This window comes from Pongo abelii, chromosome 4 (assembly GCF_028885655.2).
Source record: "Pongo abelii isolate AG06213 chromosome 4, NHGRI_mPonAbe1-v2.0_pri, whole genome shotgun sequence".
In the NCBI taxonomy this organism is placed as follows: Eukaryota; Metazoa; Chordata; class Mammalia; order Primates; family Hominidae; genus Pongo; species Pongo abelii.
Genome location: NC_071989.2, coordinates 76,952,593 through 76,976,511, shown reverse-complemented (window position 1 = coordinate 76,976,511; position 23,919 = coordinate 76,952,593). Strand labels below are relative to the sequence as shown.

General features: G+C 37.6%; 1 long non-coding RNA gene across 1 annotated transcript; it reads right to left on the bottom strand.

The window, feature by feature from the left end:
* Positions 1-2,532: 2,532 nt before the first annotated feature.
* Positions 2,533-22,147, bottom strand: LOC103890647 (uncharacterized). The gene is made up of 4 exons (XR_654955.3): positions 22,063-22,147; positions 10,289-10,498; positions 5,804-5,931; positions 2,533-3,880 (listed from the first exon to the last, which is right to left on the bottom strand). It is a non-coding gene; the product is annotated as an uncharacterized LOC103890647 (long non-coding RNA).
* Positions 22,148-23,919: the final 1,772 nt, after the last annotated feature.

Below are 23,919 nucleotides of genomic sequence, written 5' to 3'. Positions count from 1 at the left end.
CAAGGGTAACTGGTAAATGATGCCTAGAGAAGCAACTTTAAAAGCAAGGGCAATAGAAATAGCCAGTCTCATAGGTTAAATTCCTTTCAGATTTGGTGCCCAGAAAACAGGTATAGGAGTGGGTGGAGGGTTGGAAGAGTTTCTATCAGAAGCAAAGTAAGTACCTATGATATGGTTTGGCTGTGTCCCCACCCAAATCTCAACTTGAATTGTATCTCCCAGAATTCTCACATGTTGTGAGAGGGACTGAGGGGGAGGTAATTGAATCATGGGGGCCAGTCTTTCCCGTGTTATTCTTGTGATAATGAATAAATGTCACGAGATCTCATGGATTTATCGGGTTTCAGCTTTTGCATCCTTCTCATTTTCTCTTGCTGCCACCATGTAAGAAGTACCTTTTGCCTCCTGCCTGATTCTGAGCCCTCCCCAACCATGTGGAACTGTAAGTCCAATTAAACTTCTTTTTCTTTTCAGTCTCGGGTATGTCTTTATCAGCAGTGTGAAAATGGTCTAATACAACCTATTCTGATCATCTCTGTATAACTCAGAACTCTGAGAGTTCAGATCCTGTGCTTGTGGTCTACTTTCTAAATGTCAGTCTTTCTTCTTTCATTATCACTTTCTAGGAAGTCCAATAAGAAAAACTGAAATTGAGATTAGAAAATCACTTTGACTTCAAAGGGGTATTGGATGGCCTATGGTTTTTATTCATCTAATGATTCTTAGTTCAAATATGAATATACAGATATATTTTAAATTGTCCCATCGCCCTTTAACATTAATACACGAATGTGTCTATTGGTTCTAGACTCCCACCTGTTTAACAGTGAGGAGACCAGTCTTACAGATCTCTCTTTAAATATTTCCAGGAATCTATGGGCACACACACATATGTGCCTAAGCCAGGGTTTTCCATTTCTTGCCAATGCTGGCCAGCTAGTTATATATATTGGAATCTCTGAAGTTAAAACTTTATTCTTACAACTATATTTTCACTGTGACAGCCTGCTTTTACAGAGTTGTAAATTAATGGTGCCCAATATGATGGAACTGGAGCATGACAGCTGTGCCTCAGGATGGGAGATCTTGCCACTGCCCTTATAAAGTGAGTAGGGGACACTCCAGTTTTAAGCTTAGCTGGGTATTGAGGAAGGAATCCCAGTAAGGATTCCTGATCCCAACGTGCCATAGTATTTAATACTATGATACACTTCAATAGATATACTATTTTTTTTCTAGGTGAGCAAACACAATGGTAGGATGCCAGAATCAGGATGTCTATGATATCCTCCACCACATTTAATTTAGATCCTTTACTCACCTACAATTCTCAGGCTTGCTTCTGGTTTAGATTTATTTATTCTTTTAGTGCAGTCTTTTTTTCTAAATTTATTTTTAATTGACTAATACTAGTTGTGTCTGTTTATGGGGTACAACGCCATGTTTTGATCTGTGTATCCATTGTGGCAAGATTCCATCAGACTAGTTAACACTTTATCATCACTTCACCAACTTGACATTTCTTCGTGTGTGGTGAGAATGTTAAAAATCTATTCTTTTAGTAATTTTGAAATGTACAACACATTATTAACTATGGTCACCATGCAGTTGCAATAGATCACTACTCCAGTTTAACTAAAACTGTCCTCTTTGATCAACATCTTTCCTTTTCCCTCCCTTTCCCCCCACTTCGTAGCATCTGGTGACCACCTTTCTGCGCTCTGCTTCGATGAATTTGACTTTTTTAGATTCCACCTATGAGATCATGGAATATTTGTCTTTCTGTGCTTGGCTTACTTTATTTAGCACAGTATCTTCCAGTTCCATCCATATTATTACAAATTACAGAATTTCCTTCCTTTTAAGGCTGTACAGTATTCCACCGTGTATATACCACATTGCCTTGATCCATTCATCTCCTGAGGGACACTTAGGTTGCTTCCATATTTTGGCAATTGTAAGAAATGCTGAAATGCATAGATTTACTTTTTAAAGACTTATCCCCTCTGTTGGGGTTATCTCAATATATCTGATACATTTGATGACTGTATCCCAAGGGTTAACAGGCTTTAATTCAGCATGTTCTTTAGATGCCGTGTAAATTAATGGATGAAAATAGATTTGCAGGAGATGGGATGTTGCCTTTCTATACTCTACTAGGTGAGCCCTAGCTCCAGCCTAGGCAAAGCCCATGTTACTATTCTGAAACCACTTTAGGGTTCGTTTTAATTTTTGGACACAGTAAGCTCTTTTTTTTTGTTTACAGGGAGTTTGCACTTATTTTTTCTCTTCTGGGAACTCTGTGCCCCTGATGATTACTCAAGTCTCAGCTTAACTGTCACCTCCTCAGAGAGGCATTTTCTTTCTATTATATTACTCTATTTATTTATTCTTTAGCACTTTTCATAGTCTGCATTTATTTTGTTTATTTCCCTGTTGCCTTGTTTCATGTAAGAACCACAAGAGCAGCAGCCTTGCCTGTCACCACTACATCCCAGGGCCTAACATAGCGAAGGACAGAATACATAACAATAACAGTTAACATTTATTGGGCACTTACTACTTGTAAAGTACTGTACTAAGTACTTTTACGTCTATTAACTCACCCAGTCTTAAGTTGCTCCTTTTTTACAGATGAGGAAGCTGGAACTTGTAAGGGATTTAAGAACCTAGCCACACATCAAGCACTTGGTAAGAGGTGAAGCTATCTATGGTTTGGTGACTCCAGGCTTTCAGCTTTACATTATTCTGCCTCTCCTCATCTGCTTCTGCAGGCAGTCATGTTAGCACAGATCAAGGTCATGCCATGGTCCCAGTACCTTTTTTCTTTTCAAAAGTTATCTCAAGTTGTATTCATTTGCCTTTGAAGAAAAGTTACTATTTTCCCCTCTATCTAGCATGATGTCTTACATTGGGGGACCACGTCCTAGGTCAACAAAGTTGTCAAAAGGCTGTTCAGCCCTGGTTTTCCAGATCTGTGCACATGTATCCTCTCCAGAATGACCAGTCACTGGTAGGAGGATGGTCGTGCCTTTCTTGCTCATTCTACAGTCCACAGACCACTGCCAGAGGCTTTTTTCCTCTCCACGTGTAAGCCTTCTGATTTCTCTGATCTGGGTGGTGTCTGTTCTGATGTTACAGATTTTTTTTCTCATTCTCTTTGTGTATACTATGTATGCTTATTTTTCCTCAGTGTCTGCCTGCCATACTGACACCAGCTCCCTCTGCACTTAATGCCCCCCTCTTATTCCACATGTGATGGGGCAGCCAACTGCCCAGACTTTAGAGGGACTGGAAAGAGATGGTTTCTTTTTTACCCTGTGATACCCTTTTTCCATTCCCCAGTAAGCTGTTCCTCCAATGCTGTCTCTGGGGGACATGTTGCTGCTCTTGCCTGGAGCTGCACTGGTTATTTGGTCTGGGCTCATGTACAGCTCTAATTCAATTTACAACACAGTTACATAACTGTTCCCAGTCTCCAGTTGACCTTGATGTCAAGCAGCGGTCAAGTTGTACCAGCCCAGAGAAAGGAGGAGGAATCTCTGGTCAGCCCTTGAGAACATTTTAGCTGGGGTTCTGGAATGGAATGTGGCACCAAAAGGCCAAACCAGACCAGTAAATTCTTTCGAAGGTTGAAAAGCGAGTGTTGTTGATTTTTGTAAGACGGATGCTGTTGACTTTCAGGGCAATCCTGTGTCACTCAGGATTGTGTTCTTGGACCAAAGATGAGGGTGCTGTCCTCTTTTCCCATGAATCGCTGTAAGTGGATGAGCCTTTCGGCCTCAATGGGAAGTGCTCCTAGGAGTGTCTTGGCTTGGAAACTTCTCAAGGACAAACCTTTAGCACATTCTTTTCTGAAGAGTTCTGGTTCTACTCAGTTCTAAATAGTGACAAGAATAGCTAAGTTTTGCTTCTGTTCTTAATAAAGCCAGGAAGACAGGGGTTTCAGCAAAAAAAAAAAAAAAAAAAAAAAAAAAAAAAGTAAAGCCTGGGCAAATCAGTCAAAATTTCAGAAATTCAGTAGTATGAAAACCCTCTAGGAGCAAGTACTCTGTTTATTTTGTTCTCTGCTATATCTTTACACCACGAATAATAACTGGTATGGACTAGGTACTCGGAGAATATTTGTTGGATGATGTATAATAGGATTTGTGGATTGTGACAAGTGACCTTTTTCTAGTTAATCTGGCAAAGGCTATCATACTAGAGATTTTCAGAAGTCTGTTTTACATATTTTAATCATATATGTGTCTGTGCAAATATAATGCTAGATAAATATTCTACAAATGTATGCATACAAATGTGTATATCTATCATGATTAATGATCATTAACTGGTTACTCATCCATGATAAGCACATTAGTAGATTGTGCCTGGATTTAAAGATTGCCTTAAATAAACACCTTTCATTTATACTAATTTGACTATCCTCATTGACAGAACTAGATTCATGGCACTTGTGAAATTTATGCAGTTACAAAAGGTTCCTTGCTTAGAAGGACCTCATGCTTGGTTTAGTGCTCTTCAAATTCAAAATAATTTTTGAACTAAATGACCCTATATTCATTTTACACTGGACCCCACAAAGGTAATTCTGCCAGAAGTATAGAGAGAACAAGTGTAGAAAAATACTATCTAATATCACCTTTTATATATTAACAGCCCTGAGTGAGAACAGTTGCTTACTGACTATGGCAACAACTAGGATAACATGCGATATGGTTTGGCTATATCCCCACCCAGATCTCATCTTGAATTTTCACATGTTGTGGGAGGGACCCAGTGGGAAGTAATTGAATCATGGGGCAAGTTTTTCCCATGCTGTTCTCGTGATAGTGAATAAGTCTCATGAGATCTGATAGTTTTAAAAAGGAGAGTTCCCCTGCACAAGTTCTCTCTTTGCCTGCTGCCATCCATGTAAGATGTGACTTGCTCCTCCTTGCCTTCCGCTGTGATTGTGAGGCCTCCTCAGCTATGTAGAACTGTAAGTCCAATTAAGCCTCTTTCTTTAGTAAGTTTCCCAGTCTCTGGTATGTCTTTATCAGCAGCGTGAAAACAGGCTAATACATCATGCATATCAAGAAAGGATTAATCTACTACTACTTCAAGACATTAACTGATTAATTAACTTTACTAATGACAAATGCAGCAAATATATATTCTTTCAAAAAGAATAATCCAGAATGTAATTCATGAATTCACTGGTAGCTCTTCTCTGCTGTGGATTATCTCTGCTTTAGCAATCTCTGCCTTCCAAAATTCAATAAATTTAATAGGCCATAAATATTCATAAATCATCCATATTGTTTATCTTTTTTGACAGCACAACCATTCTCATTCCTGAAAATTCCTATTGTTTGGTCTGTATCACATTTTAGTACTTGAGGAAAATCAATTTTGAATTTGAATACATGCTGCAATCTAGTTCTTTTTAAAGGGTTTCCATATCAAATGATTTTCAAAATGTTGCTCCCCAGAAAGTGTAGATAGGGCAACATATATAATGCTAATTTTAAAAATATTACATAGCCCGAAACAGGGCACATAATAGGCAATGAGTAAATACCTAATTAAGTAAATTGCACTAACTAGCAATTAGTAATTTCCTATGTACCATGCAGGAACATACACATAATAACTTTCATGTACCTTTTTTTAAGTAATGGTTAAACTCCTAAACAATTGTTTTTGCTCAAAAATTTTTAAAGTTGCCAAATATTAGATGGTAGCCTACACATGCTGCTTATATAAAAACAAATTCAAACCTCTTTGTAAACTGAAGAAAATTTTTAAAAAGTCAAACCTTTGAAACACGTAGTGATCTTTTGGTAGATTTCATTTTTCCAATGTCACTTCATTTCAAAGCACACCAACTGCTCTGGCTTGGCTTTGCTGAACCATTTAACACCCACTTTCATCTCAGAAAGTTTCCTGTGTTTATAATTACAAAGGATATTTCATGACAACCTGTTTGTTGTTTATTTATTTATTTATTTATTTATTACAAACATCAAGTCACTCAGCACGTTGGCTGAGCAGAGCAGGTTCATTCTCATGCACATCTTGATACGTAACTGAAGTTGTTGCTTTAAGTCAAGTTGAGGCCAGATCCTCACAGCCAGACAGTTCTTAATTGCTTCATTTTTGAGATAGGGATCTTCTGAAATATATTTTCTTGCAGAGGAGAAAAAATTTTAAAACTTTGCTTTCACTTTACACTGGGAACAAGGAACAAGCAGATGGAAAATAATGAGTTTCTTCAATACTGTCTTGGCTGGAGAAATATTTTCTTAGACTCCACCTTTTTCTACATGTTCCAGCAACACCAAAATCCTGTTTTCCATTAGTTTGATTCTTGTTAACTACACTTCATTCCTCTCTGAGTAGAGTAAATCACAGATGGAGTGCCATACCATCATGGTGCCCAGATATAGAAAATGTTTGCAACTTTGACATCAATAGAGAATCTAAAATTTAAACTCATGCCACCGTATGCATCCTAGCAAAGAGAGTAATCATTTATACTGTTCTTTTGAAAAGAGGCTAAAGTCTTTCATTTAAAATTTCTTCATTAAAAAACATCTCCATAGAAAAACAAAACTAAAACTAAAAAAACACAATGAAATAATGACTTACCACATGTAAATGGACTAGAGTAAATAATATCTGAAAAGAATCAACTTAAAGTGTTTAAATAGCTATTAATTGCATCATAAAAATAATCTTAAGACTGCATGTACAGGCTTAAAGAAAAAAATTAGACCTAAGTGAAAAGCAGAAGGCATCTTAGAAGCATCTACATCTCCTATTATTTTCCACAAGGAAATTGCATAAAAATCCTCTCCTTGAGAAAATTCAATCCTCTACTTGCTATAGGCAAATAATCCTCTTTTCTTATTTTCAATTTTCTCAAATCAGGATCCAGTTTAAGTGGCTTCTCCCAGATCTTTCAGGTTTCCCTGGTTTTTAAAACATATTATCCCCCTGAATGTTCTTCGTCATTCAAAACATGAAACACTTTCAGGAAATCTACATACATCCAATAACCATTACATAGTTAGGCACTCATTCCAAAGAGGAAAAGAAAAAAGAAAAAGAGAAGCTTAAAGGGATTGGCTAAAGTGGGTGATCTACTAGGATGTCAGGAATAAGTAATTGTCGGTGAAACACCTCGAACACATTCTTATTTTCAGTGAGGCTGAAAGCCTGAAGGGGTTTGAGCTGAGGAGGGTGGCATGAAAAAGCAATAAAGTGAGCAGGCTGGTACAGGTCCAGTATGTATGCAACCCTAACTGCTGATCAATGATCTCTAACCAACCATTTGGAAGAGTTGGTAACTTATCCTCTGATCTAGTGTAATTTTTCAAAGACACTGATGTCATTATGGGTAAATAAGAATTTGACATTGAATAACCACCACCTCCCCACCCCCCCAAGATTTAGGGAAGTGAAATGGATTATGAATGACTGTCTCTGTCTATTTTCTGCTGCTGTAACAGAATGCCACAGACTGGGTAATTTATAAAGAAAAGAAATTTATTTGGCTCATGGTTCTAGAGCCATGATTCATCTTGAGGCAAATTCTCTCCAGCTGTTAGCCTGTGAAATCAAAACAAGTTATCTACTTTCAAAATACAGTGATAGGACAGGCGTAGGATTGACATTCTCATTCCAAAAGAAAGAAATAGGCAAGAAGAAAGGCGTAACTGGTCTCAAGTAAGTTCAATGCCCAACAGGGAAAACAATATTAAGTGTTAAAGCTGGAGAATAATCTCCTTTGACTCCATGTCCCACTTCCTGAATACACTGGGGTGGGAATTGAGCCCCCAGGGCCTCACATAGCCCCACCCCAGGCCTTTGCTGGGCTTAGCCCACTCGGCTGTCAGGCGTTGGAGTCTCATGCTTGCAGCTCTCCTAGGCTAACATTGCACATTGACAGCTCTACAGTTCTTGGGTCTCAGTGGCCGTCCCAATCCTATAGCTCCACTAGGCATCACACTAGTGGGGACTCTCTGTGGTGACTCCACTCTTGCAGCAGGTTTCTGCCTGGAGCCCCCAGATTATTCATGACATCCGTTGAAATCTAGGTGGAGGTAGCCATGCTCCCAAAGCTCTTGCATTCTGCAAACCTACAGACTGAACACCACATGGATGCCATCAAGGATGGGTTACTGCTTGCATGCTCCAGAGTGGCCTATATCATACCTTGGCCTGCTTGAGCCCTGGCTAGGACAGTCAAGAAGAACTGCACTGGAATACAGAGAGGAGCAGATACCTGAGTAAGCTCTGAGGAGAGAGCCCATGAAGAGTGCCCTGGGCCTGTCCCCTGAAACCATTCTTCCCTCCTAGAGCTCTGTGCCTGTGATAGGAGGGCAGCCTCTAAGAGCTCTGAAGTGCCTTCAGAGTCTTTCTCTCATTGACTTGGTTAATAGCAGCTGGCTCCCCTCTGTCCATGGGAATCTCTTTACCAAATAGTTGCTTGGCTACACTCTTGATTTGCTCTCCTAAAGATGTATTTTCACTCTTTACATGGCCAGGCTGTGAATTTTCCAAATCTTTCCATTCTGCTTCTCTTTTAATTATAAATTCCATCTTTAAATCATTCTTTTCCTCTCACATCTCACTGTATGTTTTTAAAAGTAGCCATGCAGTGGCCTGAATGGTTTGCTGCTTAGGTATTTTTTCTGCCAGATATTCTGTCATTGCTCTTAAGTTCTACATTTTATAAAGCCTTCAAACATACACAATTTTACCGAGTTTTTTGCTACTTAATAACAAGGATGGTTTTACTCCAGTTTCCAATACCTCGTTTCTTATTTCTGTCTGAGGCTTCATCAGATAGCCTTTAACTGCCCATATTTTTGCGAACATTCTGGTCACAACCACTTAAGTAATCTCTAAGAAAATTCAAATTTCCTTATAATTCTCCTTTTCATCCAAACCCTCACCCTTAATGCTTCACTGCAGGGCAGACTTTTTCTAGCCTGATTCTCCAAATGCTTTAAGCCTCTACCATTACCCAGTTCCAAAGCTGCTTCTACTTTTACAGGCATCTGTTCTAGTAACAGCCCCATTTCTCAGTACCAATTGTTTATTTCACAGATTAAAGAGTGATTCTTTCCTGTTGAGATCTGTGTTTGCAAGTAACTTCACATCATGAAGTGTCTCACTCTGAAGGAAAATAAAAAAGCTTATAAAGCTTTTAAGGGTGCTTCACCCCCCAAATAAAAGAAATATATTGTATTTTATGGTAAATGAAGGGCATCTGCAACCTGTATCTTACACAGGGTGAATCATTGAACTCATGTTTTTAAAAGGAAGAAAAATGGCTTGAAGGGAATTGTTTCAGAGTAGTAAAGTCATTTCCAAAGAAAACCAAATGAAAAATCAACCAAATTACATAGAGCATAGAGTAACTCTGCGCTGAGTAACTAATTAATCATGGTATCCAGGGGAGCCTATCTAGCTCTTGGTTTTCTGTGGTCTCAATAATAGGTAAATAGAATCTTAGAGAAAAAAAAAAGGCTTGTCAGGTGTGTTTTTGCTTGTTTTTAACAAAGGCAGCAATGCACTCAGGAGTGCTTAATTGAATTCACAAAGCCAGGCAATATGTTTAAGTGTTATCATTGTAAAGCTACATTAAGTATCAGAGCAGCTTTTTGAAGCCAATATTTTTAAATAAAAAATACAATTTAAAGAGGATCATGGTCCAGTGGTGAAAAACCAGGGCTTTTCCTTACTCCAGCTATTTAGTGCAGAAATGTTTATGATAATTATTAGAATGACAGGCAATGCTGAATTTCTACTATGTAACATGTTAGGAAATGAAGACTTCTTTGGAACTGAAGAACTTTAGAATCAACCAAGAGTTGTGCAAATACAAGGCCTTGGCTTCAAAAGGGAAATTTAGTTGTAATCAAATCCTGCTCCTCGTTGTATTTTTTGGCTCTAGGTCATAGGGCTCTGTTGGAGGTGATTTTGTGCCATCATTCTAAGACATTCTACTATAACTTACTGAGTGCTAACTAAGTTTCCGTCCATATGCCTGGCCTCCCAGGTCGTAAGACAAAGACCCAGACCATCAGGAGGGTGCAGTGCAGTATATGGTGACTGCTAAACCCCTCACATTAAACAAAACAAAACAAAAAACAAGTAATTATTGCTAACCAAACATGAGCTTTTAAAAAGGCATTTATTATACAGAGAGGAATATAAAAAGACAAAAGATACTAAAGCCTGGTAAATATTTCTATTCTGAAAAAAATGAAAGTTATCTTTTAAAACTCACAGGGAAAGCTCCACTTTGGTTTCAGTCATCATCTTTGGCAGAAAAGGAAGTTGGATTTTTCCATTAACACCTCATGGTGCCTTTCTCTCCATCCTGGGTGGTGGCCACTCTGCTGTCAGCCTCTTCACACGACTCAGCTGTGGTCAGGGTTGGCCCTTAATGTTGAATTTGGTGTGGTGATTTCAACAGACTCATTCACTGGCAGATATCCTACCACACAGAGAGAATTTTTTGACCAGGTTGTAGCAATTTTCAATAAAAGGACAAACATAAATGGAACTCTCTGTACTTTTTCATTATAGAAATAGCCAATGTTTAGTACTCAACTGATACATTATACTCTTCTCTGAATTGCTCTGCAGGATGCGTGTTTAAATACGATATCTGGGTCCCCAGATAGACAGAACTAATGGCTTCTGATCAACTCTGAAGCTGAAAGGAGACTTGGTAGAGTCTTGCACAGCACCACAAGTAGTGTGGTGCATCCCTCATCCCAATGTGCTAATAATGGTAGAATTTAGAGTGTCTAACCTGAAGACTTCCTGAGAACAAATGTTTCCTATCTTAATGTTGGATTTTTCACAAACATTCTATGTGCATGTCTATCCTATATGGACATCCACCATGATGGAAGCAGGAAAAAGTGCAGTAATTAAGGGGAGGCTCAGACTGAGAATGAACATGCAGAAACTGAGATCTAGAGCCAATAGCTGAAAAGTTATTTGGGGCAAAAGGCCAATCTCAGAACAAAGAAGAAGAGTTGAGGTTAGAGAACTTTTATTGTTCAAAGGAAAGAATTGACCAAGGACTAGCTACTCAGGATTCATTCACTCACTCACTCATTCACTCAGACACTCACTCATTTAGCAACACTGCATACATACACTCATGGTGAATAAAATGCACCTGAGCTTTGTTTTCAGGCAGTTCTCATAGGACACAGGACGAGAGAGCACAGACAACCCAGTAAAGTACAAAATGGTGAAATAGAGGCTGATATAAGAACTCATATTATCTTACCTATGGAAATGCCCCTAAATTTCTCCTAGACTTACAGGAACCAACTCTCTGCCCTTACCGCTCTCACATCTACCATTTTAGACTCAATGAGATATCAGGCACATGGGATAGATACATTCAGACACTTGGCATATAAGATAAAGTGCTTTCTAATCTAAAATGCATTGTACATATTCTAATCTGTCCTTGTTGCTTCAGAAAGCCAAGTCTAGGAGAATACTGCTTAACAATGGGTTCAGTGTGTTTACACCTGTTTCTCAATGGGATGTAGTGATTCAATAAAAAAGAAAGTGACATTCTTTGGTTTAAAGTGTCCAGGAAAAATTAGACTTCAGTGTGTATTTTCCCTTGATCTTTTCAGAAAATTTACAATTCATCTCCCAACAGTCAATTCAGCAACAATTCTTAAGGATTCTCCCTACAAAGCATATCCTAGATCCCAAATGTTTCTCTTCCCACACTGCAGCCACCTTCACCTAAGGCACCATCATTTTGCACCTGGACTATTATGGTAGCTTCATAACTGATCTACCTGCTCTCCCCATGACTGTCTCCCCAGGTCTCCATGCACTTTTGAGTGAGGAATGAGCTTTTGAAAACATAAATCATACCACATCAGCCTCTGCTTATAAATGCCACATAGCTTCTCACCAAGTTGAATATCCCTACTGGTATATGCAAAGCCCTATAAAATCAGTCCCAGTCTGTTTTTCAACCTCCTGTCATAAGATCTTCCCCTTTACCCAACTGTCTGTTTCTTCAACATAAACATTCCCACCTTAGGGCTTTTCTGATATCTGGTCTCTCTTTCTAGAATACACTTCCCTTAATTCTCAAATGGATCCCTCTTGTCATTTGGGTCTCAGTTTAGGTGTTACCTCTTCATAGAGATTTACCTGATTCACTAATCTCAGGTAGTCACCCAGTTACTGTCTCATTACCACCTTCTAATTATCTATAAGCACTTAGCACTATTTAGAATTTTTCTTAAATTTTTAAAACAATTATTCCCATTTTCATAAGACTGTAAGTTCCATGAGATTAGGGACATTGTCTGCCATTTTACCTACTTGTTTTGTATAATTTGTAACAGGAAGAACTTAGAAATAGAAAATTTGTAAATATATTATAAGCATTAAAAACATTTTTAAGTACCAAAGTGAATATTTCTCTGAAGGAGATCTAGTAAGATGTGGACTTTCATCATGTCATTGGACTCTCCTTGGGCAGTTAGTATATGACACAAGAATTATTCACTTATGGGTCTCCAACACCTTGCAAGTCCAGGCATTTAATTGCTGTTTGCTGAATGATTAAATGTTTTCCTGTTTGCTAAGGGTACTGAGCCAGTTCCCTTCAGGTTGCAGGAACACAGTTATGCTTAAGTTAATTTACCTATTGAGCATATTAGGAGAGAATAGGAGACCACCCTATGAGCTCCCCAGCCAGGCCACAAGGACCAGAGAGTTGTTCATAAGATGCCATAGCACCAGCCCCATGACCTGAACTCTCCTCAGCATAAGGTATATGTTGGTTACTCCTCCAATACTCAGCGACTTGTTCACCCACTTTGTTGCCAGAGATTTTGCCACTCCTGCTGACTCTCTTCTTGAAGTCCTACATTCAGACTTCCTGAGTGAGGACCAGATTGGGGCAGTGCTGTCACAGAGGTGCTGATTCAGGCATCTTCTCAGGGCACTGGCACACCTCATCCAGGCTTGAAGTCAGTGCTCACCTTCCATGCAAATACTGAGACCAGCATGGCCTGCTTTCTTTCAGGAATGGGTCCTCAAAAGAGGATTGTGTGCAATACAGCCATTCTGAGCTGCATCAAAAGGGAAAAACATTTTTCGTCAAGTAACTCCAGTAGTCTGAAGAAAATATTGGAAGTTCTAAAATATATAAACATAAGAATGGATAAGGAGGCCAGAGATTGGCCAACCATCAAAACTATGGGGCAAACATATTTAGAAGGTTAATCCCAATTCTGATCATTTCCCATACAATCAAATTGTGTATATTTGACCAAGATTTTATTTTTTTAATAAAATAAGTTGTTCAGAAAATACTTAATATAAATTATCTTTTTAAAATCTTTTAAATATTACCTAAAAATCCAGATGCAGACCTGAGTCCCACATGCACAAATATGGTTGTTACAAACTTGAAGAAAGTGGAAATAGAATTGGTTGTAGATTTAGGCAATAGTGCCAAATTTTTAATATTTCCAGTTTAGGAAAATGACACATTTGTTTTAAAAGATTTATTTCAGTACAACCTCAACAAAGGGCAGTTCGGCTTAGCACTTCTCAATAAATGTGCATATGTGAGCAAAATTTTATCTACAAGGATATTTGTTGCATTATGGTTTGTAGTAGCAAAAGTCTAGAAATAAAGTCTCTTATACCTAATTTATAAGAATCTTAAAGTCTTATAAATAAGAGACAGATGAAATAAATAATAGTACACTTGTAAAACAGAATGCTCTACAGCTATTAAAAAGAAGAGGGTTGATTTATATATGTTGATATAGAAAATCCTCTAAATATATTAAAGTGGAAAAACAAGGTAAGGAAATATGGCCTATAAGGAGAGGAACTAGCTGTCTAGGGTGGGAGAGAGATTTAGTTTTCAATCTGTAATCTATTTTACTGTTTGATTTTTAAAATTACATTTATATATTACTTAAAAAAAAACAGAAAAAAACAAAACCTTATTTTCCTACCAAGCAAAAAATGTGTATACTAGCTTTCCATTGTCAATGAAAACAGTCAAACTGTGAAATATTTACAGAGGTTTATTCTGAGCCAAATATGAGTGACCATGGCCTGAGGCATAGTCTCAAGAGGTCTTAAGGACACATGCCCAAGGTTGTTGGATTACAGCTTGATCTTATACATTTTAGGGGAACATAAGGCATTATTCAATACATGTGAGGTATTCGAAAGGTGGGACAACTCGAAGCAGAAGAGGATGGGGGCTTCAAGCCATAGGTGGATTCAAGGATTTTCTGATTGACAATTGGTTGAAAGAGTTAAGTTATTACCTAAGGATCTGGAATTAATAGAAAGGAGTGTCTGGGTTAAGATAAAGGGTTATGGAGACCAAGGTTCTTATTATACATAGGAAGTCTCATAGGTGGTCACCCTAAGAGACAATAGATGCAAATGTTTTCTATTTAGACCTTTAAAAAGTGCTAGACTCTAGTTAATCTCTTCAGGATTGGGAGGGCCTCGAAGGGGAAAGATCTAGTTGATAGAAATGCGTTACAGATGCAAATTTTCCCCACAAAAGACAACTTTGCAGGGTCACTTCAGAATAGGGCAAAGAAACATATTTCGAGGTAAAATATTTGAATTTCCTTCTTTATCTGTCATGTGATGTTACACCAGAGCCATTGCGCTGGGGACCTTTGAGATGAGGACTCAGAGTCAGGTTGGAGTTGGTATCTTATCGCTACAAAGAGTCTGTTCCATCAGTCTAAGAATTTCTATTTTAATTTTAATGCTGGTCAGTTGTGTTTAAATTCTGCAATGGAGAGAGTGCAATGAGGCACGTCCGACCCCCATCTTATGTCACGGCCTGAACTAGTTTTTCCTGTTTTTTGGAATCCCCTTGGATGAGAAGAGGGGTCCATTCAGTTGTTGAGGGGCTTAGAATTTTATTTTTGGTTTAGACCTTTGAGTTCAGAAGAAATAAAGAAGAAATATGAATATTCAGTATCTCTTGCATTGAGAAAAGTGAACCTATCTAAACCTAAAGAATTGACTCAGTCTCTGTCATTTTACCTACTTGGCTTATATAATTTGTAACAGAAAAAATTTAGAAATAGAAAATCCCAAAATATATTATAAGGATTAAAAGCATTTGTAATACAAGAAAGTACTTAGTACCAACATGAATGTTTCTCTGGTGGAGAACTAGTTAGACATGAATTCTCATTGCGTCATTGGGCTCTTCTTGGGAATTTAGTATATGACACATGAATTACATAATTCTACAATTAATGTAAAAAATGCTATGCAATCTTGTTCTACTTCAGCTATTATGAGAGAGTAGGGATAGAATAAAAATAACTGAGATGTTGGGCTTACACTGCTTACATGATCCTCATCTTTTCTTTTATGCCTTAATATTTACTTGTGTTATCTCTGGTGACTGTTTAATGAATTAAGAAGATAGAGTATTAAAGATAAACTCATGTTTCCAGTCAGGATAGAATTGTAGATTCGTAATTTTGTCATTCCAAATATTGTAAACATGTAACAATGATAAACTTAAAAAAATGTTGAAAACATAGTTACGATTTAAAAATATGAGACATTTTCATGGACCAGAAGTATTAGAATAGCTGAGCTAAAGTTGAGAGGCATTGAGCTGGGGATGTTTGGGGCTGTAAATCTAGTAACTAGCAGAGGATACTAAGGGTTTTGATGCCTGTGGGGAGATGAGAACTAAAATTGCCTGTTGTTAAGCCTGGGAGATAGGAGGCTGGAGCCTGACTACTTCCTGAAGTCAGAGGCTGGAATAGGTGGGCCTCAAATGTACAGAGGGTGAAATAAAACTGCTACTATTGTCTTGGGCTACAGCATCTATAAAGCTAAGTGCATAGAGAGACGAGAGGGAGAAATAGGGTCTCGATGCTAAAAGTTAAGCAAAACTGTTTACTAGCTCAAGGCCTAGATAGGTAATGTTTTCAATATTTTTGAGCACAGATGACCTGGGTGTCCAATAGAAAGCCCGATATAAATTCTGGATCCTGAGGAAAGGTAGAAGTGACTATGAAACTAGTAGACAGGGCAGGATGGTTTTTCAAAAGAAGGAAAAAAAATATATACTGCCACTCAAAATGAGTCTTCAAACAAAAATCCTACACATAAGCTAAAGAAAGACAAATGCTAACAAAATCAGCAACTGGGAGATAAGTTTACCTAAAGACTAAAACACTACAACAATCTGAAAATTAGTTTAAAATTAGTGCATTAAGGAAGCTTAAAGTGATAATGACTCCCCCAAATACTAAACAAAAACAATCAAACAGAGAATTAGTAAGTTAAAAGCAGTCCTAAGAAATTGATCTGGGACACAATACAGAAAGGAAAATTCATTAAAAATGTATCAGAGCAATTGAGAAATGTATAGGATAAGTTGTGAGGGTTTTATAATATACAACAGGAGCCCCAAGGGGAGAGAAGAGAAGAAATGAGAGAGAAGCAATACTAAAAAACAAACAAACAAAAAATAAATAAATAAACTGTCCAGAATTAAATAAATACATTATTTCTTAGACTTAAAATGCACTGTGTAGGAAGAATTAAATCCAGATCTTAAAATTCAATTGATATTTTATACATCAAGTATAAAATGAAGACTGGATGACAATTAGAACAAAAGTAGACTTCTATCAACAATTAGATGTTTAAAAGCAATGGAATATTTTTGATGTTGATGATAAAAATAACTGCCAATGTAAATTCTATGATAAGCTAAGCTATTATTCAAGTGTAAGACATAACGTTTAAAATGCTTTATCATTCGTAACCATTGTTGATAACCACTAATTGACATGCTTCTTGAAGAAATGGAAATCCAGAGGAAAAGCTTGAGACACGAACAATAAGGGCAATTGTGGAAATGAGTAAAGTATGCTAGTGTGACAGATTGTATTTTTCCAGTAGCATCACAGCAACATTTTCTTTTTTTTTCTTTTTTTTTTTTATATATACTTTTAGTTTTAGGGTACATGTGCACAACGTGCAGGTTTGTTACATATGTATACATGTGCCATGTTGGTGTGCTGCACCCATTAACTCGTCATTTAACATTAGGTATATCTTCTAATGCTATCCCTCCCCTCTCCCTGCACCCCACAACAGGCCCCGGTGTGTGATGTTCCCCTTCCTTTGTCTATGTGTTCTCATTGTTCAATTCCCACCTATGAGTGAGAACATGAGGTGTTTGGTTTTTTGTCCTCGCGATAGTTTGCTGAGAATGATGGTTTCCAGCTTCATCCATATCCCTACAAAGGACATGAACTCATCATTTTTTATGGCTGCATAGCATTCCATGGTGTATATGTGCCACATTTTCTTAATCCAGTCTATCATTGATGGACATTTAGGTTGGTTCCAAGTCTTTGCTATTGTGAATAGTGCCGCAATAAACATACGTGTGTGTGTATCTTTATAGCAGCATGATTTATAATCCTTTGGGTATATACCCAGTAATGGGATGGCTGGGTCAAATGGCATTTCTAGTTCTAGATCCCTGAGGAATCACCACACTGACTTCCACAATGGTTGAACTAGTTTACAGTCCCACCAACAGTGTAAAAGTGTTCCTATTTCTCCACATCCTCTCTAGCATCTGTTGTTTCCTGACATTTTAATGATTGCCATTCTAACTGGTGTGAGATGGTATCTCACTGTGGTTTTGATTTGCATTTCTCTGATGGCCAGTGATGATGAGCATTTTTTCATGTGTTTTTTGGCTGCATAAATGTCTTCTTTTGAGAAGTGTCTGTGCATATCCTTCACCCACTTTTTGATGGGGTTGTTTGTTTTTTTCTTGTAAATTTGTTGGAGTTCATTGTAGATTCTGGATATTAGACCTTTGTCAGACGGGTAGATTGCAAAAATTTTCTTCCATTCTGTAGGTTGCCTGTTCACTCTGATGGTAGTTTCTTTTGCTGTGCAGAAGCTCTTTAGTTTAATTAGATCCCATTTGTGAATTTTGGCTTCTGTTGCCATTGCTTTTGGTGTTTTAAACATGAAGTCCTTGCCCATGCCTATGTCCTGAATGGTATTGCCTAGGTTTTCCTCTAGGGTTTTTATGGTTTTAGGTCTAACATTTAAGTCTTTAATCCATCTTGAATTAAGTTTTGTATGAGGTGTAAGGAAGGGATCCAGTTTCAGCTTTCTACATATGGCTAGTCAGTCTTCTCAGCACCATTTATTAAATAGGGAATCGTTTCCCCATTTCTTGTTTTTGTCAGGTTTGCCAAAGATCAGGTAGTTGTAGATATGTGGCATTATTTCTGAGGGCTCTGTTCTGTTCCATTGGTCTATATCTCTGTTTAGGTACCAGTACCATGCTGTTTTGGTTACTGTAGCCTTGTAATATGGTTTGAAGTCAGGTAGCATGATGCCTCCAGCTTTGTTCTTTTGGCTTAGGATTGACTTGGCAATGCAGGCTCTTTTTTGATTCCATATGAACTTTAAAGTAGTTTTTTCCAATTCTATCACAGCAACATTTTCAGTCCAAGCTATTGTAGAACCTTGTCCCATACCCATCAAGAGATTGAGTCTATTTTCTCCAACCTTGAACTTTGGGCGACTATGGAACTGCTTTAATGAGTAGGACACTATGAAAGTGATACTGTATGAATTTCAAGGCTAAGGCAATACGGCTTCTGTTTGCCTGTCTCATTCTTGGCACATTTGCCTTGAGAACCTAGCCATCATGCTCTGAGGAAGCCCAAAGTAGCCTACACAGAGAAACTACATGGAAAAAAATACAAAAAGAGAAACTGAGGCCCTCAGCCAATGGCCACATTCCCAGGAGACCTTATAAAATGTGGGACAGAGATAAACTCTCCCTACTTAGAATACCCATACTACCCAAAGCATCTACAGATTCAATGAAACCTCGATCAAAATACCAATGACATTCTTCACAGAAATAGCAAAAAGAATCCTCAAATTCATATGGAACCACAAAAGACCCAGAACAGCCAAAGCTATCCAGAGAAAAAGAACAAAAGTAGAGGAATTACATTACCTGACTGAAATGGTACCATAGAGCTACAGTAACCCAAATGGCACAGTACTGGCATAAAAACAGACAGACACATAGACCAATGGAACAGAACAGACAATGCAGAAAAAAATTTGTACATCTACAGCAAATTCATTTTCAACAAAGGTGCCAAGAACATATATTCAGAAAAGGACAGTCTCTTCAATAAATTGTGCTGGGAAAACTGGATATCCATATGCAGAAAAAAAAAAAACTAGAACCCTATCTCTCACTATATACGTAAAGCAAATCAAAATGGATTACAGACTTATATCTAAGACCTCAAATTATGAAACTACTAAAAGAAAACATTGAGAAACTCTCCAGGATGTTGGGCTGGGCAAATATTTCTTGAGTAGTACCCCAAAAGCACAGGCAACCAAAGCAAAAATGGATAAGTGGGATCACATCAAATTAAAAAGCTTTTGCACAGGACAGGAAACAATCAACAAAGTGAAGAGACAACCGACAGAATGGGAGAAAATATTTGCAACGTATCCAGGGACAAAGGATTAATAACCAGAACATATAATATCAATGGTCATCAGAAAAAACGCAAATTGAACTACAATGAGATATTATCTTACCCCAGTTAAAATGGCTTTTATCCAAGACAGGCAATAACAAATGCTGGCGAGAATGTGCAGAAAAGGGAACCCTTGCACACTGTTGGTGGGAATTAGTACAACCACTCTACAGAACAGTTTGGAGGTTCCTCAAGAAACTAAAATTAGAACTGTCATACGATTCAGCAATCCCACTGATAGGTATATACTTAAAAGAAAGGAAATTAGTATACTGCAGAGATATCTGCACTCCCATGTTTACTGCAGTACTATTCACAATAACTAATATTTGGAAGTAATCTAAGTGTCCATCAACAGATGAATGGATAGAGAAAATGTGGTACATATACACAATGGAGTATATTCAGCCATAAAAAAGAGTGATATCCTGTCATTTGCAACAATATGGATGGATCTGGAGGTCATTATGTTAAGTGTAATAAACCAGGCACAGAAAAACAAACTTTGCATGTTCTCACTCATTTGTGGGAGCTAAATAATTAAAACAATTGAACTCATGGAGATAGAGAGTAGAATGATGGTTACCAGAGGCTGGAAAGAATAGTGGGGTGGTGGAGGCAGGGGAGAGTAGGGATGGTTAATGAGTACAAAAATTAGTTAGATAGAATGAAGATCTAGTATTTGATAACACAACAGGGTGACAATAGTCAACAATAACTTATTGTATGTTTTAAAGTAACTAAAAGAGTATAATTGGACTGTTTGTAACACAAAAAAAGGATAAATGCATTGTATGCCTGTATAAAAATGTCTCATATACTCCATAAATAAATACACCTACTATGTACCCACAAATATTAAACACACACAGATACATGCATGCACTGACCCACAAAACTTTCTAAAATGCCCTGCTTAAATTCTTAACCCACAGAATCCGTGAACAAAATACTGATTTCTTATGCCACTAAGTTTTGGAGCAACTTTTATAGCACTATATTTTGTAGAAAAGTTATTATATTTAACTACTATTAAGAAGATTTTGGTAACTAATATTAATTATAGTAATAATAGAAGAAAAATGGAGGGTAGTAAGTAGAAGTTGTTTAGTAGCTAGTTTTTTGCTTGATTTGGGAGAAGGGTAAAGATATTTAATAAACTCGGGCTTTGATAAGATTTTATAGTTAAGCTTGTATGCTAAGCTTTTGAAAACAACCATTAAAAGAACAGAAATTTAATAAATGAATCCAATCCAGAAATGAAGAAAAAGAAAGGAAGTAATAATGAAAATTTCATACATGTATACAATCAGAAACAAACAACAAAACATAACAATAATTGATTGATTCACATTTCTTTTCAAATTATCAGAATTCTAATTGATTTAGGCTACATTAAATTAAAAAATGCAAAGAGTGATAAGAATACTACTCCATGTCTTAGATTTTTAGATATTATACATTTTAGAAAGTTTTTGGTCTTTTCAGTAATGCAATTCACCAGGTAGGTTTTAACCCTTAGACCTTTAGAGGATACTGTGTATAGACAGAGTTGAAGGCCAGAGAAAAGTGGGTTTTATTAAACCATGTATCAGGATATTTTAGTTAGAAAACAGTGTCACCATAGTGATTGTTCATATTAGTTTTCCTTGGCCAGACTCGGTGGCTCACGCCTGTAATCCCAGCACTTTGGGAGGCCAAGGCGGGCAGATCACAAGGTCAGGAATTCAAGACCAGCCTGACCAACAATACAAAATAAATTAACCGGGCGTGGTGTTGGATGCCTGTAATTCCAGCTACTCAGGAGGCTGAGGCAGGAGAATCGCTTGAACCTGGGAGGCAGAGGTAGCAGTGAGCTGAGATAGCGCCACTGCACTCCAGCCTGGGTGACAGAGTGAGACTCCATCTCAAAAAAAAAAAAAAAAAGCTTTCGTTTATTATTATTATTACTATTTTTGAAACTGAGTCTTGCTCTGTCTCCCAGGCTAGAGTGCAATGGCATGATCTCAGCTCACTGCAACCTCCACCTCCCAAGTTCAAGTGATTTCCAGCTAATTTTTGTATTTTTAGTAGAGATGGGGTTTCACTATGTTGGCCAGGCTGGTCTCAAACTCCTGACCTCAAGTGATCCACCTGCCTCAGCCTCCCAAACTGCTGTGATTACAGGCATGAGCCACCATGCCTGGCCTTAAAATTAGCTTTCTAAATCCCTCTACTGAAAATACGTGGTAGGAAAGTAGTCTAAATAGTTTATTTATAAATCACACAATAACTGATTTATTAAGAAAATGGCGGCAGTCTTCCCTCAGCCAGATACAGTTGTTTGTTAATCCACCTTATTTTTATTTAGATGACACACACACAAAATAGCTGCCATTTGTTACAGACAGCATTGGACTCAATTTGCCAACACATTTCACCAATTGTTTACCATTGTTCTCTGCATCTTTGTCTCTCCCTTTGTGCTTCCATCAGATGCAGTAATGAATGCATGCTGCATGCACACTCTAGAATAGAGAAAAAAGGAGAAGTCACAGTTCTGTGATTTTAAGCTGTGTGCTCTTTTCTACTCTTCTCATCTGTACGCCAATGGGATCCAGCAAAGATGGGTGCCAGAACAAAGCAAAGCGGAAGAGGATGCCGGAGGGAAACCATGATAACTTTGTGGGGTTTTTTTTGTTTGTTTTTTTGCACTACAAGATAACTTTTTCTTTTCCTTTAAGATGTTTAATAGCATTTACTAAGATATCACTTGTTTGCCTTCATTCATATAGTGCTCTATACTGAGTTAACCATAACTGTATGTGTCTTATCTCTTTATTTAGACTGTGTGCCCTCTGAGAAAAAGTATTTTTTAAACACTAGTATTTCTGGCACTTAATATTGTGTTGAAACATAGGAAATACAATAATGTTTGATAAATAAATAAATGCCACAGATGAGAAAGAGACTTTCTCATAATTTTCTCTATAATGAATTTACTCTATAAAACGAGATTAAGAAGTCCACCCAAGGAATTTAGTGACAGAAGTGGAACAAGAAACCAAAGACCTTGCCCTCCCTTCACCCCTCAAATCCAGCACTTTCCACAGTACCACACTCAAAATTCAGAAAGCTCATGCTTGGAAGCCTTCAGATGCCTTCCTGGCAGGACTGTGTTGGACACACCAGAATTGCATGAGACGACGCCTATGGTCTGTGCTGTTATGAAATATCGTAACAGTGATCCAGTGGCTTTGATGTCTGCCAACAATTGCAAGTAAAGAAAGTGGTTTAATGACACAGGCATACTGTGAGCAAAATCCTTAGGTTGGCTCCTTTTGCCCTATAATATTTGTATGTGTAAGGAAACCTTTTACCCCTTTTACAGCTCTCTCTTTCCTTGAAAAGTCCCAAATATTAACCCTGAGAGATGACTTTCTACTTGCCATTGTAGAAAGAGTACTTACTTATCTGATATTACATACCACTCCTTCTTTGTCTCTGTGTTAATAACGTAATAATCTTGGGTGCACTTCCTGGAGTCCATAGACAAGAGGTAATAATTTTTCCCCTCATCATTATTCCTTTTCTGTTTTGTAAACTTACCCAGTATAGTACAATGATCTTCAACACCAAAAATTAGTTGGCAACTAAGTTGTAAGTTATGAATAATCCACCAGTTATTTCCTCCGGGTAGGTTCATTGATTAGGATGTATTTTTCTCTTTCAACCTTATCTTTTAAAGGTCTTGTGAAGTTTTACCTTACATTTATTGCCCAGCAGACTAGAAAGACAGGAGAGAAGTGGTGGCAAGAACAGCTGAATGGAATCGTTGATTATAATTGACAAAGAACTGCAGTGTGTGTGCAGAAAACAAAGAGACCTTTGTGTTGGTGGGAAGCATGTGACCAGCTGCCCTAATTTGGTCAGAGCTGTTCTTTGCTCATCCACTTCTCTGGATGTTCTTCAAGATTCTGATTGAACCTGGTCTTTTCCACAACCTTTCCCATTTTCCCCGAGTCATCTTAGGGGATAAGAGCAAGAGAAGACTCCTGTTAACAGCCATATGATTCATCCTTCAGGCCTTTCCCTCAATTTTCTAAAACATGGTCTTGAAATAGTTTTGATCATGGATTAAATCAGTACAACATATACCCCACTTGTAAGTTATCTTCATGTACTGCCTATTCTGATACTTTATGCTAATATATTATGTAACATAAAACACACAAAAAATAGATTTAAAAAGATGAAAAATGAATGCCAATAGCAATTTTCTTAGTATTTTTCCTCTGCACCCTAATGC